This window comes from Lepeophtheirus salmonis, chromosome 4 (assembly GCF_016086655.4).
Source record: "Lepeophtheirus salmonis chromosome 4, UVic_Lsal_1.4, whole genome shotgun sequence".
NCBI classification, from domain to species: Eukaryota; Metazoa; Arthropoda; class Copepoda; order Siphonostomatoida; family Caligidae; genus Lepeophtheirus; species Lepeophtheirus salmonis.
In genome coordinates this window covers 11,524,049-11,548,008 of record NC_052134.2, presented here as the reverse complement: position 1 = coordinate 11,548,008, position 23,960 = coordinate 11,524,049, and the positions used below count along the sequence as shown (strand labels likewise).

Here is a 23,960-nt window from a genome sequence, read left to right as displayed (position 1 = left end):
CTTTTATTTAGTTGTAAGCATTCATGAACAATTCTTTCATATGATGGAACTCTGCAAACTTCGTCCACCATAATCATTCGTCCATCTAGAATAATGTTTAAAAAAGTCTTTATACAAGTAAAAATGTTAGTGTTTCGAAGATACTTATTTTATAAACTGCTCTTATTGTAATAAATTATTAATCATTCTTTCGTCAATCATCAAAGTGTAAATATACTGAATATAAATTTCTATTAAAAAGATCAATAGGCGCTGATGCTGGAAATCCCTAATTTCATTCTTTGGAATTAAACCTGAGTAATTCTTAATAGTTTACTAAATCCATGACTTTTTCATATCAAAATGATTGGTAGATCGGAATATAAAACCAGAAAAGAAGTATTTCCTTCTTCAGCAGAAACAACCATGGATGTGCCCTTATCAGTCTAGCAGTTAGAATGGTTCCAGTTTTTGAACTGCTAGAATCGGAACTGACAAAGTCAAACCGAGAGTGTAATATATTGCTTAACGGTCTCAGTTCTTGTACTTATTTTCGTTTGTTGTATTTTTTGGTATATTTATCTGGAAAACTGGGTTTAGGCACAAGACGGTGTATATAAAAGAGAGAAGGGGTGGGGTACACTATAGACCTAGGTCCACAACTATGCTTGTCGAGGTTCTATCATATTTCTTAAGCCAGGGATTCCCAAACTTTACTATGCCATGCCTCCCTACACTAATATATTTTAAGCTGTGGGCCCTTAAAACGAAACATGTGCGCAATGTATGAGTAAACTGAAAGTAATCCTCAATTCTCCATCTTCTTGTGCCTCCCTACACGACCCCCACTTTGAAGACTGTTTTCTTAAGCAACTTAAGTTTTGGGGCCCCTGCTGGAACTTGGGGCACTATGCAATCTACAGCCCTGTTTGTATCAAGTATCCAAAAATGAGTATGTATAAAGAAGAACCGAGACTGGAACAGAAACCGAAATAGTTGAAGTGAAATAACCGAGACCGGGAACCATTAGGTAACGTTAATGCAACGCTTAGACAACTTTCCTACACAACTATGTATTAACCATGGAATAACCAAAATTAACGTTTACACGACGTTCAGACACCTTAAGGCTTACGTTAATATAAGATGATATAAACTATAATTTGTTGCTTGGGGAAACGCTGTACCTGAACCGGGCAAAACCTTGGAAACAAGAATATATAATGCAAGGCTCGAGTCTGGAAGACAGGTCCATTTATATAAAACGAATCAGTTTGACATAACGGCATATTGATTTATTTGGACGGGAACAATGTTATTTTTTTATATGCTGATAAACTTGTATGATTACAGCCTTCAAAAAAAATTTGTAACAGGAAATTTAATAAATTATGGATGAATTGAAACAATGGTATCAAATGATACATTTGAATGGAAATGTTGTTTTAAAGATAAACTATTTCAAATCACTTTTTCATAGCAAGTATTATATACGAAAATTACATACATGGACTTAAATTAAAGGACCAAATTTATTATCATTCGGGATCACAAATGACACATGCTGATTCATCATAGATCAACTTAATAATTTCTCAAAAGTTATCAAATATGGTAAAATGATTATATTTAACATGGAAATTTCAGCCAGTCATGGAAACACATTTTTTATGTTGTGGCGTTAACGATGAAAGATAGAATGAAAGGTGTTGAGGAGAATTAATATATGTAAGTCTTTATCACATTGTCATACTACCCTACAGTATCTAGCCTATCAGGGTATTTATAGATACATACAACTATCACAGTTCAAACATAATAAAACTACTTAAGATAGTAAGGAGATTGAGAGGGGGGAGAAACTGACATAGTGATAATACAAAACATTTTATATGATGGATTGTAATATCAAAATATATTTTTAAAGGTACAAGTGCCACATTCAAAACAAAAACTACTCAAACAAGCGAGGAAACAAATAGAAAAGTCATTAACATGAATAACTTATTATTTTGATCGATGATTAAATATAAGATTGAAAATTATATTTTGAAAAATCAGCAATGCCTGTAAAAAATATGTAGATATGAATATATGCAAAAATTGAAAAAGAATCTGTTCTTCAGTTTTTTTTTATAAATTACGAGTAGGTCTAAACGCATGCAACATTACATTTATATTTTCACAACTCTTGACGTATATACTACCTATTCGTTTCTTTTTTTAATATGACGCACATGCCCGCTTGTAACGTGATTTATAAGATCAAATTTCCAGGATGTCCTAAAGATTACTGTAGAGAGAACATACATACATTCAAACAAATAAAATTTGCTTTATTTATATAGATTCCTATCATAAATATACTTGTAAATTCAAATGCAAAGCAGGGAGGGTCCTTAATTTCGATGTGTTGTTTAACTCAATAAGCTGGGGAAATTTTTTATCATCGAAGAGTTCAGGGTATTGACATTGAACCCATTGGGCTTCTGATAATTCCAAAATGTCGCATGGATCATTAAAATACATTTTACTGTTGAATAGGTCAATATTAATCTTTTAGAAATAAAGAAAGTCTCCCCATAAAATAGGCGATAAATTTCTATTTGAAAGTTCCTAGAAATTCTATTTGTACCCATAGAGTTTTATTTACCGATACATTCTATTGTATTCCCTCCATAACCAAAGATAGGTGGCATTTTCACACAATGAAATCTGTATCATTCGTCGGGGATATAACAGATACCTGGTGACCCGTATCTACAAGAAAATTAATTGAATTTCTATTGTCTTTCATTAATAAGTAATTGGAAGGTTTATTTAATACCTCGGTCTCATGCAACCGAGGACAATTTTTTTTTAATCTATGAATTAAAATGACAATCAGCACCAAATTAAACAGTTACATTCAATCCAAATTTTGAATGATAATAACATACTTTTTTAAATTTTGAAGATGTTGAGGACTTCGAAAAAGCTCCACTAGGTCTCTTTTTAATCAAAGGTGGACAGTGGGGGAAGAAGATGGATCTTCGATAGTAGAAGTATTTGTAACTTCCTTTGCAGCAGTACACATATCTGCTAAATTCTTAGTCGTAAGTGTTGAGTGTGCTCTCAAATATCCCTATTGCTCCTTTGAAGTATTCCTTATAAGTGCCTCTTTAATCAAATTTTCACGTAAATCCTTTAGGTATTCCTCATCCAATAGATGTTCAACCTCATCTTTGACCTGCATACTCGAGAGCCCAGAAGTATCAATCATCATGTCGACTATTTCTTTTATCATTGCGGAAGATGATAGACCATATCGTATTAAAATAGATTTCTTCACTAATAGGAATAATATGGAAACCCTCACCCGCAATGCTGACCCCATAAGAATGTATTTAACTACGGTATGACAAATCCACCTTAACGCAAAAAAAAGTTCCATTCTCCGTAACCAGTTCTCAACATCCAAAGAACAGAACATAGGAAGGCGGAGTTCAGCAACGGCCATTGCTAAATTCGCCTCTTCCGTTTTAATCGACCTTTCTTGGTTTTGGGGAGATAAATGGGGTGAAGGTTGCTTTCCGGGTATCTTTCGAATCACATCAGGGTCACAAATGTAAAGTGTTTAATGTTCGAATATCTACTGATTATATTCTAGATTAATAATAGCAAGAAGAAAAAGGAGAAGTGATCAACTTGATCAAATCAAACTTCAACATGTACTACCTTTTCATGTCTTTTTTAATATGACGCACATGCCCGCTTTAATGTGAGTTATAAGATCAAATTTCCAGGATGTCCTAAAGATTACTGTACAGAGTACATACATACATACAGACAAATAAAATTTGCTTTATTTATATAGATTCCCATCATACATTTACTTTGTATATTCAAATGACCAGTTTTTGTTTTTAACATTGATCAGTAGTCCAAGATGTAGTGAGATTAAACAGGACTCAATGGTAAGAAAATTGTCTTCCAATAGTCTTGATATTACCATTTATATTTTTTTCTTTTAAAAATTGAAAACTGTTTGTCAAGTATCTTCTTTTTTATTTTTTAGAAATACACTCTTGGATATTTGGATCTTTGGAGTGACAAGCAAAATGATATCCTCTCATGATAAAGAACTAGTGAATTGATCATTATTGTCTTTTTTATGAACGAAAGACCAACGACAAGATGTTAAAAAAATCACAAAACCTTCTCATAATAATGAGAAACCGAGAGTAAATTTTTAATCCACGTTTTTCTTACGAACCCTGTACTGACGTTAAAATTGAAGCAAACTTATACCGTGTATCCTAGTAGATAAACTCCAGAGGGTTTGGATAGGAAAAAAGATTTTTCATATTCCTTGTGTTTAATCAATAAACAAATGCATTTAAAATCTATTAATTATAAAGCTACTCCTTATAGAAATAAATATATATATATTTATAGGTCAATATATAACTAGGTTGGGTTACGTGTTTAATATTGATAATTAATTGCATAAATTCCATATAATAAACACAGTATATATATTTTGTATACGGTTTTTTTTAAAATTTGAAATTGGGTTTTTATGATAGTGCACAAAGGCATGTACTATGCACAAGATATTTATTTGTTGTTGATAATTCGCAAATTTAAATACATAGTTTGCATTTTAATTCAAATGTTATTGTCTCCCTATAAATATATAAATATTTATAAGTATATATGTGAATAGTATGTTCGATTTGCACTTTCAATATTTGAATTTCAATGTTATTTGTGTATACTGTATATGTAGATAGTTTATACGAGAGAGAAGGTTACATTTTGCTATATTTTTTTATGTACCCATAAAAATAATATTTGATAATAATGCAATATACTAGCAAGAGGTTACTTGGTGTTGTTTGGGCCAAGGAGTGAGTGAGAAATCACATTGGCAATTGTCAATCATTGAGTCAATGATATAAATTCTTCTAACCTATATATATAGTAGTATATGTTTTTGATGTTGTGGACAAATATATAAGCTAAAAAACCTTTTTTCTTTTATCTATAGATAGATATCGATACTATATTAACCCAATTGTACTACAAACAAACCACTGAATTATAATCCTCGACTGAACAGTAGGAGTGAATTCCTTAATAACCTAGGGATTACTTCTGCATGTCAATATATCTCAGACAAGAGCCTTGTTTTGAATAACTTCGTTATATTAGTTGTAGAATATGGGGGATGTTCTCTTGACAAGATGTTATATATAATTATCTCGGTCCTCCGATCCCTGCTTTCATTACCTTAGAAGTCATACTAACAAAATAATTAGACAAGCTTCGAATCTTAGTATTGGTTTTGAAAAGAAGGACCCTTTATCTATTGCAAGGCGAAGGTTCGAACGGCTAGGTATTAGTAATGCCATAGAACATATGGATCCTAACGTCATTTTGAAGACTCCATTAAATGATACACGTCAAAAATGGTTGTGTGTATATAATGGGGACATCCTGTATTTTTACTAACAATTCATTTTTTTAAAGGAATAATCTGTTGGAAAGCATGTCCGTGATATGCTTATCAGTATGGAAAGCGGTTTTTAAATACGGAAAGCAATCCTACTCTCGATAGAGCTACGGTTGTTGATTTAAGATTCGGTGATTTTGAAAAAAACTTTCCGTTACATGAATCATATGGAAACAAGCACAACTGAAATGTTTGCTGAATTCAAATAAATGATTAAATCCGGCATACCCCCAGTTACCACAAAGCAGAAAATCAATGAGATCATTGTTGGTGATCAGGATGAAATGCCTTCTGTTTTTGTAAAGATTTAATAAAGAGTAGCAAAACTACATCAACGAGCCTGAGCTAATGAGTATAAAGAGATTATTAAAGGGTGGACATTTTGCAAACGACATATGTCTACATTGCAAGGGTAGCAGTGAAATATCTTATGGTTCAGGGGACATCTGTACAACCACAAAGTTTTTTTTCAAAAAATGGACAGATTCTGTCTGAGTAGTTTAATCGATTAACAGACTCCTATACGATGCAATTAATTCAACTTAATGCTAATCTGGATTAATCCATCTGAGATTTAGTAAAAAAATTCTAGAAATAAATATACCTAAATATATATTTTTAATTTTAAAGCCATCAGATTCAATTTAATATAATTCAGTGTAACATCTGTTCTTTACCCAAAAAATCTTGCTCATTCTCATAAAAAGTCTTTAAAAAATCAAATTGATTTAATTTAAAAGCCATATAACTAGTAAAAAAAAAATATGTACGTCTACATATATATGGAAATACGTTACTTGTTACATTGTATTTTATGTTTTCTGATTCATATACAAATACAGTATAAAGTAAAAATTGGCATATGATAAATACTACTATTTAAAATGAACCAGAATCTTTCAAGTGTTTAGTCAACTTATTAAAAAAGATTAAAAAACTGGAAGTACTTCATATTAAATTTTAAAAAAATGAATGTGATAACAAATAAGGTTTAGCAACGAGCTAAAATACTCCCTTACCCCCCAAATCCTGTTATTTTTTTTCTCAATCTCTTATTATTATTTTTTTTTTATTCTTGAGGAGAGAATATCATAGTTTTGAGTGATTTTTCTATTGTTGGAGCAAAATTTGTATTTTGGTCCACTTCTAATGACTTTGGGCAATGCACTAGTTAATTACAGATTCAGAAAGCAATCAACCCTTACATGGTGTTGCCACTTCTTAGCAAATGGAAGTGGTTAACTTAATAAATATAATATAAAAGAAGAATTCAGATTCAGTATTAGTTTCTGTAACAAAGCAAAGATTAATACTACTCCTTGTATTCATGAAACATTTTGTTGGAAAAATAGCAATCATGTGCAACAAAATATTAAAAATATATTTTTTAATAAGAAAGATTGTGCAACTGATCAAAGAAAAATATGAAAATAGAATACAGCATAGTATATATACTCATATAAAAGTATACTATTAGTCAATAAAATCTTTTCTATTAATTTTCTTTTCCTAGTTATTTCAGTCATTTTTATTCATTTAAAATAGGCGTGGTAAAAATAAATATTATAATTTTTTCAATACATAGCTTAGATAATGTTTTTCTCACGTTGTATAAATGCAATCGGAGTAAACTAGATTTCGTACTAAAAAAAAATTCATGAAAGTTTTTTTATTATTTGACTGAGTATTGATTGAGTGTGCGTCAAAGATAGGCACCAGAAACTTTTTTATTTCCAACAAGGTAAAAACGTAAGCTAGGTGGCTAAAAATAATATTAGTGTTGATTTACTGGTACTGTCACAGGCATTTACGTGCAATTTAGATTTCAGATACATCACGCTCTGAAAGGCCGAATGTGGATAAAATAATAAAAAATTATCGAGGTCGACTGTCATGTAAGCACTGCTTTGATTACCAAGGAGATATATGCATTAATGGAAAAAATCCATAGTATATAATAGATTTCTTTTATATCAAACCATATATGTTACAATTTTTTCAACGAATCTCATTTATCGAACAGCTATCCAAATTTTGATGACGACAAATGTATTTGTTTATATTTGTCGTTCTGTCCCTTGTTAGTGTATTCCATGTTAAGAAACTTGAGAGGAACTCTCTCAAGTTTCAAACCTTTCCTAATTATGAATTGCAAATTTCTAATTAGTAAAAGCAAAATATATATTCACCTGTAATGAAACTGTAAGCAATAAACAGCGTGTGACAACATAATTCCATTTTGGGAAAGCAATAAAGCAAGTCTTATAATAAAAAACTTATTATTTTGGTTTCATAATAATAATATTTACATTTAAAGCTATAGTTTTATAAATCTTATCAGATATATTTGACGTCCCCTGTTGTCTATACACTGATTAAAATGGAGTTCAGTATTATAATATGCGATAATTTTTTCATTTCTTTGTTTATATTTGCTCTTATTTTTCTATAACAGGTTTTTCAGAAATATTTATGTATCACATAAATATGTAAAGTTTAATTCTTAACAAATCATATTTTATATTATTTGATGATTTGTTGGTTAAAAATTTGCAAATTTTGTTAAAATCTTTAAAATGTACTTTTTTCAAAATTAATTCGGTTTCAATTACATGATTTCGATCAATTTTAATCCTTTGCATTTGAAAAAAATCAAATTCAAGTGTTTTATGAAAATGAATTAATAATTTTTTTTTTATCAAACCATTTTTTGTCAATATTTATTTTCAACGTCAAACGCACGTTCCTCACTACTGGTTGCATTTCCAAGAAAACTTTGAAAACTGAACAGCCTCATTGCCAACCAATATTAATTTGAAAATTATGTTGTCGTACTTCTAGCAAGTTTTATGATGGGGACTTTTACTCTTTCTTATATTATTGCAAAATACATCCTCACAAAAAGTAAAAATGAGTCTTCTTCTACTTGAAGTAATTTGTAATTTGTAATGCATTGCATTCATTAGCGTAAAATAAGCACATTTAGATTAATTTTAATATTTTTAAAATTGAAAGTATGAAGCATGAATTTTGCATCTTTTTATAGTGTGTTTGGGCCGACTTTTTTTATTACTGTTGTACTTCTAATGAGAGAAAAGAGGAAGAAACAATGTAAACAAATAAAGCATCAAATTCCAAGAAGTTCACTGATTTTAAAACATTCCGGAAGGGCCGTAACAAAGAATAAAACGACAGATATGAAATAAGGAATTGAATACATAACATTAAATCAGTTCTCCAAAGGACTTTCAGTACTCGTTTCAAGTTATTTCATGTGTACTTTCAAAAGTCTGATTTCATGAATTAATTTATTGAGTATTCAAAGGTTTAAAAACTATGTATGTTTATGCTCATTTTTGTCTTGTTCTTGAAAAAAGTTATTTATGAAATAGCTGAATAAATAAAGATCCATAATTATTTATTTATATTTGTATGCTGTCAATAATTAATTCATGAGTTTTAATTTACAAAACCGACTACATAATAAGGTAAAAAAAAATTACTAACAAATTCAAAAAAGTTATAAAATAAGTTTTTATTTTCTTATGTCTTAATTGTAATAGACTATTTTTTTAATTTGACCTCATTTTGAAGTACTACCGGAACGCTGGAACTTTGACCGGATAGAGGGTAACGGTTTTTGATGGCACAGAAAAAAAAATTATTGCCCATTACCAACATTTTGAGTTTGGTCAACTTAAAAAAATAGTGAAGACTCTAATGTACATTGGATATTGCGAATTCTAGACGTATAGAAGTCCCGAAATTTTGACGCCTTATCCGTTCCTAAATCTTAGGAATTCGCTCGAATATGACGTAAAGTTTGTCAAATAGAGTACTCTTTATTAAATGATTTCATCAGCTATCGACGTCATCATCAACCAGTCTCGAGGATTACAGACAATACAAAAATCCAATGTTTAAAAAAAAATATATACTTCAATTACGTCTAAATTTAAAACTATTATCATGTATGATAGTTTGTTAAAGTTTTACTAAATGTGTAGAATTAATAAACAGAAGCACTAACGTTTTGTTCACTTGTACAAAAATTTTAAAGTCATCAATTTATTGAAAGAGATTAAATTTATGTTTGCAGAAACTAATTTAATTCGTCCATTCATTATTCTTCTTTAGAAGTTTGGTTAGCTTATATCTTCGATATACATAAATAATTATTAACCAATATTTAATTGCTTTTATATGGAAGAGTAATACAGTATTCAATGTATGAAGGACATGATAAATATTCCAAATCTGCTGTAGCTACACTATGAACAATTTTATATGCAGGATTTAATATTTAATAAAATGTCAAAATAAACGTACTAGCATACGCATAGTAACTTGAGAATGTTCATGAAAAGTAAGCCCTCTAATCAAAGAAATATATTCTTAATAATATTGTAGGAGTACCCTAAATACTATAGTTTTACGGGGTAACGGATGAATTTAATATGATATTATCATGAATTGGTATTGGAGAACCTTTTTTGTTAAGTTTTTTAAGTTAAAAGACTATAAAAAATGAATACTAATTTTGGTTCCAAGACTAGCATGAAAAAAGTTGGTAACGTGGTAACACTATAAATATTTATTGATGTATATCATGTGTATTTTTTAGCTTTTTTACTTTTTTGTGATGGGTAATCTGAGGAATAAGCTTTCATTTCTTCAGCTATTGTCATTATTATTTAACTCCTGAGTAGAAATCTTCTTCACCAATTAGATTCCAAACCTGATTGAACATTTTTGTGTTTTCATAAAAGATGGAGAGTTACCTCGAGGATTTGTTGCAGAGTTATAATGGTATGTCTTTGTTAGATTCAGAGTAGAATTAGGGATCGAAATCGAAGAAAATATTACCCATGTCATTGTTTATTTCCTTCTCTCTTATCAAAACTGATTGTAGCTGATGTAATAAAACGTCAGGACAACTAAGCAGCTCTCATCTAAAACATTCTTCCAATTGCCGTGTCCTTTTTGTTCTCTTTTTTTAACATGACTATAATACACACCATTTTAATCACAATTAATAGTAAATTAGTGTTATTCAGTATACCAATTCCAAGTCTCATTATACAGCTGCTGACGCATTTAAACAGGACTATGCCAAATTGATTTAGGAATCGGTTCTTTTAATCCCATTAAAACAAAAAAAAAAATCCTGCAAATTACCTATCAAACAACATTTTTGAAATAGTAAATTGTCTCATACGAAACAATGTAAGCATGAAAATTGTGTTTTATAAAGTCCTTAAAGTTCTTAGTTCGTCACTTCCTGTAATGCTAAGCAAAAATTATATGAATCCTTTTTTAGCGTATGTAAATTGCCTTAACGACAGTTTTGTGTTATATTTTTATACGAAAAAGTATTGATATAATGACATCAATTTCAGCATCGTGAAATTGCTAGAAATATTTTTATGTATACATAGTTGGACCCAAAAATTGCAGTAGAAAGAATTAATTATGAAAAACGTGATTTATAAAATCAATAAAACCCAACTAAAAACCATTTTTTGATATACTTTGATACTTCTTTTAGCTATATTTTTTTATTTGATATGTTCTCGTTTACAAACTATAACAGCCTCGATACGACCGTAGACAGATTTGGCAGCTCGAGACGATGAAGGCCGTGTACAGAGTAAATAAAAATTTGGATGAGATGCTTTAGAAGACATGCATCTCCAATACACTACATACAGCAATGTCCATGGGTTGAGCTCAAAACTGGAAGTGGGCCACATGGAGGGAGGCCATAAGTCAGTCATATTGTTACCGAAGAAGTTTTGGTTCTTCTTGGCTGTATAAGATACTATTCTTATCCTTAATGGACCTCTTGATGTTGTAGGCTGTCTGGATGAAAATGTCAAAGGCCTCTGTAGTCTCTTGGCACTGACACCAGTGCGGAGGATATTGCACATGCGTTGCCTTTTTTGTTGTTTTTGATGGGTGTATGGTTGAGGGTGCTTCTTAGTGGAATTCTTGATGTTGTAGTCAGTCTGGATGATAATACCAACGGTTCTTGCAGCCAATTGGCACTGACCCCGGCGCAGCATAGATATCGTACACGCGTTGCCTTTTTTATTGTTCTTCATGGCCCATAAGGGTAATTCTTAACGGATTTCTTGATATTGTAAGCAGTTAGAATGGAGATACCAAGCGTCTTTGCAGCCTTCTCGACAATGAGATCGGTACAGAGGAGATTAAACACTTGTTGCTTTTTGTTGTTGTCGCTCTGACCTTTCTACGCTTAGTAATATGTTTAAAACATGTTTATTTTTGTTTCAGATGTCGTTTCCTTGTTTAAGAAAACCTCGTATGTAAAAATAACGGTATGCAATTGTAATTGAATACTGCTGCAAGTTGTTGGGTCTCACGTGTTGTCTATTTTGTTGTTTCTTAAACAATTTTACATTTAGTAACATTGGATAAAAGAAAGTGTGCTTATTTTTATTTTAGCTGTCGTTTGGCTGCGTAATGAACCCTTTTATTTAGTAATAACGGGTATAAACCCATTATTAAATCCTACTCCATGTTTTGAATTTTGATTTTATAAACATGGTTGTTAAAAATATTTCTACCTTTTTGTTCCGTCTTGATTCTACAATAACAATTTAACAAATCTACTTTTTCAGCCTCTAATGACCATACGTGACAAAATAATTAGATTTGTCCGAATATGAGCCTAATATTCAAAACAAACTATTTGTTGATTTTTCATTAATTTATCAATTTACAAAAGAAGTCAGTGAATATGTTTAATGATGTTGCAAATATATATTTGCAGTATGTTACCAAAATTAATAAATAGATTTTCCATACTAAATTAAATCATACCTACACATTTTGAATATATAATATAAATTTTACAAGTGTAACTTATGTTGGGTGTTATATATCTATAAAGAAACATTTTTTATTGATTATTCCTCATTATTCTATAAATTACACTCAAATATTTTGTACGACAAAAACACTAATTAAATTGGACAATAGATTAGATTTTATACAACTAATATTATAAACAAAAGTTAAAAATAATATAACCTGCCAATATTTTCAAAAAAAACTACAGTAAATTAACATAGCTGTCCTGCTAATTTGATGAATGTTTTGGATGGAAAAGCAGCATTTCTCCAATTAGATACAAGAAGCCAGCCGATGAAGGAAATAAGCGCCCTTAAGCAATCTATGCTCTCCTCCCAAGCATTCTTCAAATTATCATGATTGCCCTGTTAACTTTCATTTTTTTCTTTTTACATACCGACAGACATATTTTATGCACTACTTCTAATGCCCACATATATTGGAAAGTATTTATCTAACGTGTTAATATGTTTTTAAATAAAAAAATAATCTGCAAAAACGAGATTTGGTAATACCTTTAATCTTTATTTTCCTCTATCTTTATACATATACGTATGCATTTATACGTTTAGATGAATATAAACGCGAGCAACATATTGCAAATTAGGATTTATTATTCAATATTTATGCCTTAAATTAGCTTGCTTCAGGGCTATACTTCGATATATGTATGTTTTATACATACATAGACGTTAGGACGGTTTGTTTCTCTACTTTTTTCGAAATTCGATTACCGCTATTTCGTAGAAGAAGTCCATTGGTAAGAAAATATCCAATGCAAAATTTCAATTTCCTACAATTTTATCCTTATGTAGCACATACTGTTTAATATTTGAACAACATTGATTTATTTTGTTAATTAAGATTAAAATACAGCAATAATCATTATTTTACGTCAATGTAATATGAGGTTTTAATTTAATCTATAAAGTATGTAAATAAGTTTTTTTCTAAGGCTACCCTATAGAGCAAAAAGAGTGCAATACTCTTCGGATTATCACATAGGAAGAAACAGTCTCCATAGAAGTTTATGTCATTCATTACTGGAAACCTTACTTCCTACGAACCAATATACCCTTACGAACTTAGACCAATTTTTGTGGTATCCACTGCTAGATATACCACCCTTTGCTAGAAAATCTCCAATACTGATAACACTTTCTGGATCCCAGTGGCAAAAGAAGTGAAATTCTATCCATCAGTATCACTCCAAGATAAGAAACTACAAAAGTCAATCCTCAAAAGTTTTAGAATTTTAACCCGGATTCTTGATTTCTAGGATATTTATTTTGGTTTCAATTATTTTTATATAGCAACAATTATGGATGATGTTTTTTTATTATAATTGATGTGTTTAATTTAAAATTTTTTTAAATCCATGACACTTAACTTCACCAACTAGAATACACTGCTTACGAGAAATAGGGTATTTTTGTTTTTATTTTTTAACTGGCCTCCTTGATATAACTTTTGAAGGTTCTTATATGAAGCAATAACTTTAAACTATAATGTTTATTTATGTATATTTATTTACGTAATTGCTTTGTTCATAAACAAGGAACGGTGAATAAAAAAAACAAAAACGAGTGAATAAAATAAGAAAATTAAGATCTTTTCTTTCTGAAAATGTAAAAAAAGCAATGCGCTATACGCATATCATCAAATTTTTTACAATTTGATCTTTTTTTTTGTTCCATAGGAGAATTACAAACAAAAAAATTCTCAACACTTTTTATAGTAAAGGAGGTGTTAATTCATGGAAATAAGCATGTTAAGTTTTTAGCCCAATTTTGGGGATTTAAAACGATCTTTTAAGCACTCTTTACAAACATAAGTTTGCCATTAAAATACAACAAAAGATCAAATTAACATGTCACCCTAGTACACATACTAAAATAAATAATTAGAAGAAGTTGACCTTTTATTAACCTTTTATATGACCTTTAAACTGTAAAATATATACTTAAAAATGTAAATCTATTGTTTTAAGCCGAAAAAGAATATAATGATCACACAAATTTGTGATTTTCTTATTGTTACTTTTAAAATAAATTAAAAAAATATGCATTCTTGGAGTGAAAAAGGAAAATGTTCGGTATAGGGGGTTCCAGAGTGCTAAAAAGATTATTGCTGAAATTGAATTTGACAAACCCCTCCCTTCTATTAATAGATTTAAGACAGGTTTATAATAATTAAATAATACAAAGGAACAAAAAATGTTTTCTTAGTGTTGATGTTTACAGGGTACAGTGTTTCTGTCTTTTTTCATAATTTGATCAAGATGTGCGACCTATAGATGATCTCAAGGAAAAATGAAATTTTGAATTGGTTATATTCTTGCTATATCCCAAGTTTTGTGCACTAGCCATAATCGAAATTCAAAAAAAGTTTGTAAACAAACCTCCCTAATAGAAATACTTTCCTGCTTTGAATAGGGTTTATTAATCTCTCCATTTCTTATTTAAAACATATTAGGGATATGTTATTGCTATTAATTTTGTCTTACCGAGTAGAGAAGGGTTATTGAACTTGAAACTCCAATAGAATCGGAGATTTTAATACTGCTGAATAATTAGTAGCTTTATAGTCTTATTTATTTTACTTAACAATATATATGGTGGAGTAAAAATAAATCTATTATATTTTTTTTCTCGTTCATGCTTTGCTTCCCTTTCGTCTCCTGAGAAGAAACATACTTTATATAAATTGACTTCAAAGATCATTCCTAGGTTAGATGGAGTAAATGTAATAATATAATAATTACTTACAGTGAATCAGTACAACTTCATCTAACCAATTAAAGGAACATAAAAAATAAATGACCATGTTTGACTGTTACAGTATCTGAACCGCAAACAATATGACCTATTTTCTCTTTGCTGGTGTCCATCTTTGACGACCATTCAAACAAACCTGAGTCAAACAATCACAGTTCTGTATAAAAAGTTTTTTTTAGTAAGAAATCTTATCTAACTAACGCTATCTAAAGTTATTAAATTACACTTATACAATGCGAGATACACATTACTAAGGCTGTCCAATGGAAAAAGATTGTATTTGTTTATACAAGTGCTTACATGACGGTGGGATTCTAGGATTTCCATTATTTTATCTCCATTTTCGATAATTGGCCTACCAGAACGTGGTAGATCTTTGAAATCATAATTACCGGAACATATTCAATGAAATCAAAAAATGCATGTAATTGGCAGTTACAAGTAACAGAACCATAAGCATTATTTATATTTTTATTCACCAGGCTTGAGTTTTGGTCTTGTTAGAAGAAACACTTTAAAATATAGCTTATTTTGTCTTTTCTGTCGTTCAACATTGACGCGTGCTCAAAAAATCTTGGGTCAAACAATCAGAGATCTCTTTTTTTTTTTGGTACAACATCTGATCCTTCTTACACTATCTAGTATACACTGGCCGCACATATACAACACGATATATAAATTATGAAAGCTATATAGTAGAAAGCTATCCTCCCTTAATTCTTGAATTGCCTCTGACCCACCCCTCGTTACATTTATTATATCACACAAGGAATGTTTGATATGAACTAGGACTTAATTTTGCTTTTCTTATTCACATTAAATACTTTAGCTGCAATAACAAATATTAATTCTTAGAATTTGTGGCCATCACATTCATGATGATGGAGAAGACCTGCTTTTTCATCATACTTGATTCTCAGATACGAAGGAGTACCGAATATCCCAACCGAAGAAGAAGCATTGCAAAAAAAAAAAAATAATCAACCAAAGTTATGGGTACAAGACGCGAAACTGAGGTAAAGAAAGGATTCAGACATCCTCCAATTGCTATATATAGATTTTAATAGGTGTGTTGGGTCCAAGATTCTAAAAAAAAATTCGTTTGGAGCTGAGAGGAAGCGAATATCCTCCTTCTGAGAAGCGTTCTTTTTTTTTCACAACCTCGATTTGTGGCATGATTATCAAACACAGTAGCAACAACATAAAAGCCGATTTCTTCAAGTTCTCGGCTTAGTGTATCGATTCTTTTTATTTTTTATCACTATTCAAATTGTAACTCTCTTGTATATAACAAAAGTCGTAAAAGGAACTTGAAAGAGAGAATATAATTTCACACAAAACCGTCTAGCCACATTGCCATTATTTCTAGCCCGATATCTTCCCTGCAGAAAACTCAACTCTCTGAGCACAATAAACTTCATCAAGAAGGAGGATGATAACCTGTACACGATTCTTCAATTCTTGAACTCTTCTTATTAGGTAGGCTTTCGTATGTAGGTGAACTCCTTCACTGACTTTTAAATGTTGCATTCAACGATCAAGAGTCCTTGGAGAAGGGAAACTCACAAATTGCTCATTATACAAAGTTTTATAAAAACTTATATATTTTTTTTTTAAAGATGACATAATGTTCAAAACTTGGGAAAACTCCGAAAGTGATCGATTTATTAAATGTTCAAATTGATTAGATGGTAAAATTGAACCTTTCAAAAATACTTGAAAAGAGAGGTCCTCCATTTTGATAATACCTCGTTCAAACGTAAGAGGTCCTCTTCCTGTCTCTCAAAATTGAAAGATGTTAATGTTTTCTTGGTTCCTTTGCATAACTTTGGATTTCTTTGGAATATGAATATTCTTTTGTTTAAAAGAAAATAAACAATATTTTTGAAAATAATTCATTAGATAAGACTTAAGTAAACCTCTGTACCCTTTTGTGATGAACAAAGATGAGAGAACGAAAGAATTTTGTCCACTTGAAAAAATCCTTTTCACGTCATTAGTTTTCTTTATTGAGACGACCACTCGAAGTTAATGTAGATGGTTTTCGTAATGTCCTTGTAGCAGGAGTTCAGAGATAACTAGGCAAGTTTGGATATATTGAGGGTACCATATCTTTTTTTAATCGACGATGTAAGAGTCAAGCTCTGCTATTGTCTTTCTTTTTCCTCTACATATTAGAGACTCTTGATTCATAGATGAAATTTTCCGGTCGGAAATGAAGAGAACACAATACTGTTCTTTTTTTAACCTTCTTAAAAGTCCTAATTGTCCCGTACTTTTCTAATGGAATGAATCCATTGTGTTCGCCTAGTCAGATCAGACGAAAACCGATGAGGAGAAACGTCGTGTTGTTTTATCCGTCCCGTTTGGACAATGATGCAGCCGGGAGCAATACATGGGTAAGACATAATTATAATACACTAATGCGTAATGAAAAATACGTCTAGAAGGCCTCGTGAAGTTAATAAAAAAATAAATCATACTCATGATGCACGCAGTTTATAATCAAGTATTATAGTATTAAGGAAAATAAAAATAATGATTCTTCCATTTTTTGCTACTGTAATTGTAGTAGACCCATTAAAATGAAAAAAATATGACCACTTTCTGGATATTGCACAGCATTTTTTTCGAAAAAGAAACAGAAAAAAGGTTCAAAATTAATTGGTAAGTCACAAATAAGTTAATCATTTCAATTTTTATTTATCTCTTATGCACTTCCAAATTATCATTGTCATATTGTTTCTCAGCAACTTTTCCAATAAATTATATTTCTTAATATTCAAATCTGAAATAGTAATTTTAATATTGCTTAGTATAGTTTCAATAAAAGTGTAGCTATACGTTTTTATTTTTATACGATAGCTAAAATGTTTTCATACAAATAATATGATGGGTAATATTTAAATATAAATTACTAGAGATAAACAATAAAATGTATTTTAAGCTTTGAAGCCAAAGCCACATGATCTGAAAAATGTATTAATTTATGCAATAATTTTATTTGTCTGGTAGACGTGTTAAATATTATGTTTTAACGCACAATTCAACTTCTATTAATTTACCCTTTTAATTTAATGAAAAGGTTAATTCTGTGAAGGGAATGACAAAAATACAACTATAAAATAACGTTATCTTTGTATAAAATTATAAATTACTACATCTTGTAAGCAAAAAAAGATATTTATAAGCCAAAGAATGTATTGAAGCTAATAAGAGTATTTTGCGACATAGATACGTCCTTGGATATTAGTGAGAATGCAGCAAATAAACAATTGATTATTATATTTAGTGAAAATTCATTAAGAAACTCTTACAATTATGAAACATATGATGACGTTACAAAAATTTATGAATTACTTCGTTTGTATAGTCATACATTGTATTTAAACAACCTCATATAAAATTTATGTTACGTTTTTTATTCAAAACTAGATCAAATATAAACTTTTTCGAAATTATTCAGTAAGAATTATTACTAAAGATTCCAAACTAAGAAAATTTATTTAATTAAAATGTATTGTGACAAATATATTCTACTGTAAATCTTCAACTTGATGTGCTACAAACAAATTGAAATAAAAAGAATTGTAAAAATATAAATTCTATTGCAGTATGATAAAAAAGAATAACTAACCTCTCAAGCGGCTATGGAATGGAGAATATTAACACATATATCACGTTGTATCTATTGCAAGGAATTACTTTAACAATGGCATACCATTATAACTGCAGACAACTAACCCTCAGGCTTACCTTACTCTTCAGCATTCATAAGCAAACCACTCATGGTTCGAATATATATACTATCAATGGGGCATGAAGTTTGTTTATTTATTTCTGTTTGTAAACAATGCAACAGAGCATGGGGCTGTCCACCAGCAAAATAAAACTGTTCACCGAATAATCATGCTATTTTATATATAGTAAAATTATGTGATCCAAATAAAGGGCCTATTGAAGATTTTATCCAACACACTCAAGCTACAAACTGTTATTTCACCCTGAAGATAATTTTTTAGTTTTCGAAACCCATTTAGATGTTGTCTCCTCAATAATTAAAAAATAATAACTACAACTTTTGAAAATAACAACACCGTTAAAATTCATAGAACCAAACAATATAAATTTTTTAAGTTGTTATGTTTTGAACAATCTAATAATGATAACGACTGATTGTTATATTATTTACAAAAATATATTATATTATATCATTCCAATAATCAGTACATTAAAATACACAATCTCATGGTCAATCCCATATTAATAATCATTCTTCTCTCCCAGTACCTAGTGCTAGAGAGATCGACGTTCTAACTGGTGTAGCAAACTACTAAAATCCCAACATAACTTAGTAAGGGCTTATTTTTTAACATTTATAGAAATTGACTCAACAAAAGTACACATATTTAAGTTTGTTTGTAGTCTCATTGAGTATTCAACAAATTATCAGATTTTTGTCTAATAGTACAATTTGTCAGCTCAAATTATAAAAATTTTAAGCCAACGAAAAAATCCGTTACTCACGTAATTATAACAAATATATCAAAATCCATCAATTATTAAGTTTCAGGAAAAAAAACTATTGAAAAGTTAAATCATTTCGTTAGTTTTTCAAGAATATATATCTTTATAAAATAATAAAAGTATATATTAGTTTTGTAAGCCTTTTAAACAAAGTTTAACTGACAAGGTACAAAATTAAAATGACATTAAATACTCGTATATTTCACGAAATGAAGAATCAAATTAGTAACTATTTTTAAAGATCAGATCAATGTTGTTATAGTAATAATATTAACGTTTTATATACATACAATATTAATCATTTCCTTTGCAATGTTTTGAACTTTGATGCCGGTCGTAAACATTATTTAGCTTGCAAGTGGGTTTGTCCAGAAGTTACAATAGGAAATCCTTGATGGACTGAGGTTAGAAATGAGAATCGACATCGGAGTAATTATTGACCATGACCTTGTTTATTTCATTATACCCCTTCTCTCTCGTCAAAGCTGCACATTATGACAGCTAAGCTAAAATCTTCAAATTGTCTGAATTAACAGGTTAATCTTCAGTTTCTATTTTTTTACATGTCTGCAAACTATCGATTCTTATCACTACCTAGTGTCCATACTACATGGTAACAAAATATAAGAAAACACGATACTCATAATTTAATAGGGCATTCCCTTGCACTAATGTTATTTTAAGTTTTGAAGGTTCTCCTTAAAATAACAGCCTTTGCAACGTCTTAATTGAGGGGTAGACCTAATAAGGGGGAGACCAATAATGTTTTGCTAGCGGCTTACATCAAAATAGATGAAGACTGGATCAATATGATAGACAAAACCAATTGACATGTATTCTAACTCTCATGTGCTTCCTGGCTTGAATAGCTGAGTGGTGGCACCACTCTTTCCTGCAGCTAATTCTCCCTCCATATACAGCCGTTATTGTATGTAAGAGAGCAACTCTTCCTAATCCCTTTTTATATTTAGAAACGCTATCTGGAAATGTGAGATTCATATATATTTTTTTTCAACTCCATTCAACTATTTTGTCTTAGAAAATAGAGTATCTTTGAAACTATTTCTATAATTTTGTTAACAGTATAATATTTCCTATGAAAAAAATATGTTTGTATAAATCACTATGATTACCCTACTGGCAAGAACTTAACTTTTTAACAGCCTAATTTCAAAATGAGATAAAATTATGTAAATAATGTTTAGAAAACTATTAAAAAATAATTTTGAGCAACATCAAAGATCACAGAGTAATTCCAATCGATATTTAATATTTTCAAAATTTAACCATTTCCATTTGAGTTAGATTTTTGTGTATTGCGGTACCCCAGTAAATATTTTCTGCTTTTACAATATATATAATGTTAATGAATGTACTTTAGAAGACAGATTAACAAAAAAAGAAAGCAATAAATGTTGCATGATGATTGAGTAATTCATACTTACATATATATTGTGGTACATTAATTAATCTATACACTTTAAAGGGTTAATTATGTAAGTAGTAATATGAAAAAATCTTTCCTGCATTGCTCTCGCTCTCATCCAAAGTTATAATAAGTTAACATTTTATTGAACAATAAATCCATCGGACTTTAGAAGTTGAATTAAATCGTTGAGAGAAGTTATTTTCTTAAATTAAATATAAAGGGTGATTCAAAACGAGCGGCTTTTGGATTGTAGAAATATAACACATAAAATATTATATTATGTTCAAAATTTTATTATGAACCGAAAAACAATCCTTTACAACTATTTCTAGAAAATAATCCCCGTCATAAGTTGGCCGCAACTGGCCTTTAAATGACCCATTCTTTCGCACTAATTTTTGATGACGTGTTCCAGCATTGTGACCGGAATCTCACGAATAACTCGCTAAATATTTGTTTCCAATGCTTCAATCGCCGCTGGTTTATCCACATATACTTTTGCTTTTACGTAGCCCCAAAGAAAAAAGTCCAAAGGTGTGATTCACCGGGCCAAAACGTGAAATTAATTGCTCACCAAAATGATGTCCCAATAAGTCCATTGTTACGCGCGCTGTGTGGCAAGTGGCACCGTCTTGTTGGAACCAAATATCGTGGAGACCATGCCCTTCAATTTCAGGTACCAAAAAGTATGTTACCATGGCGCGATAACGTTTGCCGTTGACGGTAACGTGTTGGCTACACTCTCGGCTAGAAAAACCCTCTCGTTTTGAATCACCCTTTATGGACTCGATTGATTCTAGAGAAGGCAATGAACATTGACTTTAAAGGATAATTTATGGATGGAAAGTTGTTAGTGATGCTAATCGTAAGCGTTTTTTTAGTTAACCCGTTTTTTGGAGTTGACCACCTGATAAGTAAATTTTCTTTTCTTCAGCTTTTGTAATTATTATTAAATTTCTTAGCTATGAACTACCTGATCTAACAAACTCAATTATATTCAAAACTTGATTAAACCTTCGGGAGTGCTCATAAAAAATGGAAAGTACCCTCGATTTTTTTTTTGCTGGAGTGATTTAAAGAGTTTGAGTAGAATTGAGAATCTAAATCGGAGTAATTCTTGCATATATATTTGTTTATTTCCTTTCCCCCCCTCCTCCCTAGTTACAAGTGATTCTAGATTATCTAATAAAACGTCATGAAATATAAACTGCTCTCCTCTAAAACACTCCACAAACTACCAAGATTACAATGTTGAATTTCGGTATCTTCGTTTTTTGTATAATCAAAATTCTAACGATTGTCATCACTTTTTATGATATATGAAGACGCTCTCTTTAAATGCATGAAAAGACTGGATTTCCTTTATTTTCTTACCCTTTCCCAATAACATTTTTATTTGTATGATTCGTAAAAGTGTACAGACGGCTTAAATACTTTCTCACTATGACTTTATGGATTATGATGCCAAGTGCTTTGATTAGATTTGTGATAAATATATAAACATATAACGTATTAAAAGTAGAGTGGAGATATAACTAAATCCTACTCTTCTTTTTTATTTTAATTTATATAAAAAGAGATACATCAAGCAATATATCAAATGTGTCCATTAATATATTATTTTGAAGTTTGAGAAGCTGGTAATCCTTTATTTGAGAGGAGTATCTAATATTTACAATAAACTTGAACCAAAAAGTACAAAAGTATATGTACAAGGTGTGCCAGCAGAATGACATTGTTCCAACAGGCAAAAAAACCAAGTTTTGTTATGTGGAAAAATTATATCCTTGTATCATAATGATAGTACCCTTCATTTATATTTTGCAACATTTCTAAATTATTCCAAACATTTGTACGAGTAAGTATCAAATAAAATGCAAAAATATATAACATTTGAATATAAGACATCAGGGGAAAAAGTCCTTATTTAAAAAAAGTCACACTAACATGGGTTTGAGGTTTGAACAAGATATAGTTTGTTATTCTTATAAAACAAACATTTAATTTTTATTTGTCATTAAATTTTCTATAAAATATTTATTACTTAAAAAAAAAGTAATCAAACAAATCAAAAAGAAACCAAAGGAACGATTCGTAAGCAGAACAGTTAATAAAATTTACTAAAATTCTATTAAAATTGTGAAATATAAAATTCAAACAAAAACAACCAAAATAAAGAATTTGCATGGATTGCTATTGAAAATTTCAAGAGTATACCTAAATGTATAGTGAAATGATATGTAGAACCAAAGGAATATGAAGCATTTTTATAAATTTCGGGGATTATAGTGTCTCAATTTAAATCAGATCAAATCAGATAGGTAAAATCTCCTATTTTTCGTAGAGCAAACTTTTGTATCTAAATGACGGAGAATTTTTATTTTTTTTAGATTTTTCTAAGATTTCTTTTTGTAAAGAGGTTTTCAAAGGTTAGTTATTTTATAGAAAAATATGCATTTTTTTAATTAAATACATATTTAATTCTTATACTTGTGGATTATTAGTTAATACATACACTAAAAATCGTCAAAATTGCAAAAATAAAAAAATGTTGTTTTTTTCGCAAATAAATTTGCTTAAATTTGCCAATTTTGAGGAATTGCACAAATCTAAAATTCTTGCGTGACATCAAATCTACTAAAAACAGTTTTAGATTTCTTTTACATATATATGTTGTGTATTTCGCCTTCAAAGAATTTTGCCAATTTTAAATTATGAAAATGAGTTTAAAAAATCATTTTTTGTGTTTTAAAAATAAAGCAATTAATTGATTTTTATAAATTGTACACATAAAATCTACAAGCTAAATTGCTATTTGTTTACATATATTTATAAAAAAATACGTAAATTTTTTTTGACAATACTTAAATTTGAC

At 29.7% G+C, this 23,960-nt stretch overlaps 1 protein-coding gene across 1 annotated transcript in view; it reads right to left on the bottom strand.

The window, feature by feature from the left end:
- LOC121116824 (zwei Ig domain protein zig-8) overlaps nt 1-23,960 on the bottom strand; it is a 385,771-nt gene that overhangs the window by 1,179 nt on the left and 360,632 nt on the right. The gene's annotated exons all lie outside the window — the stretch shown is intronic.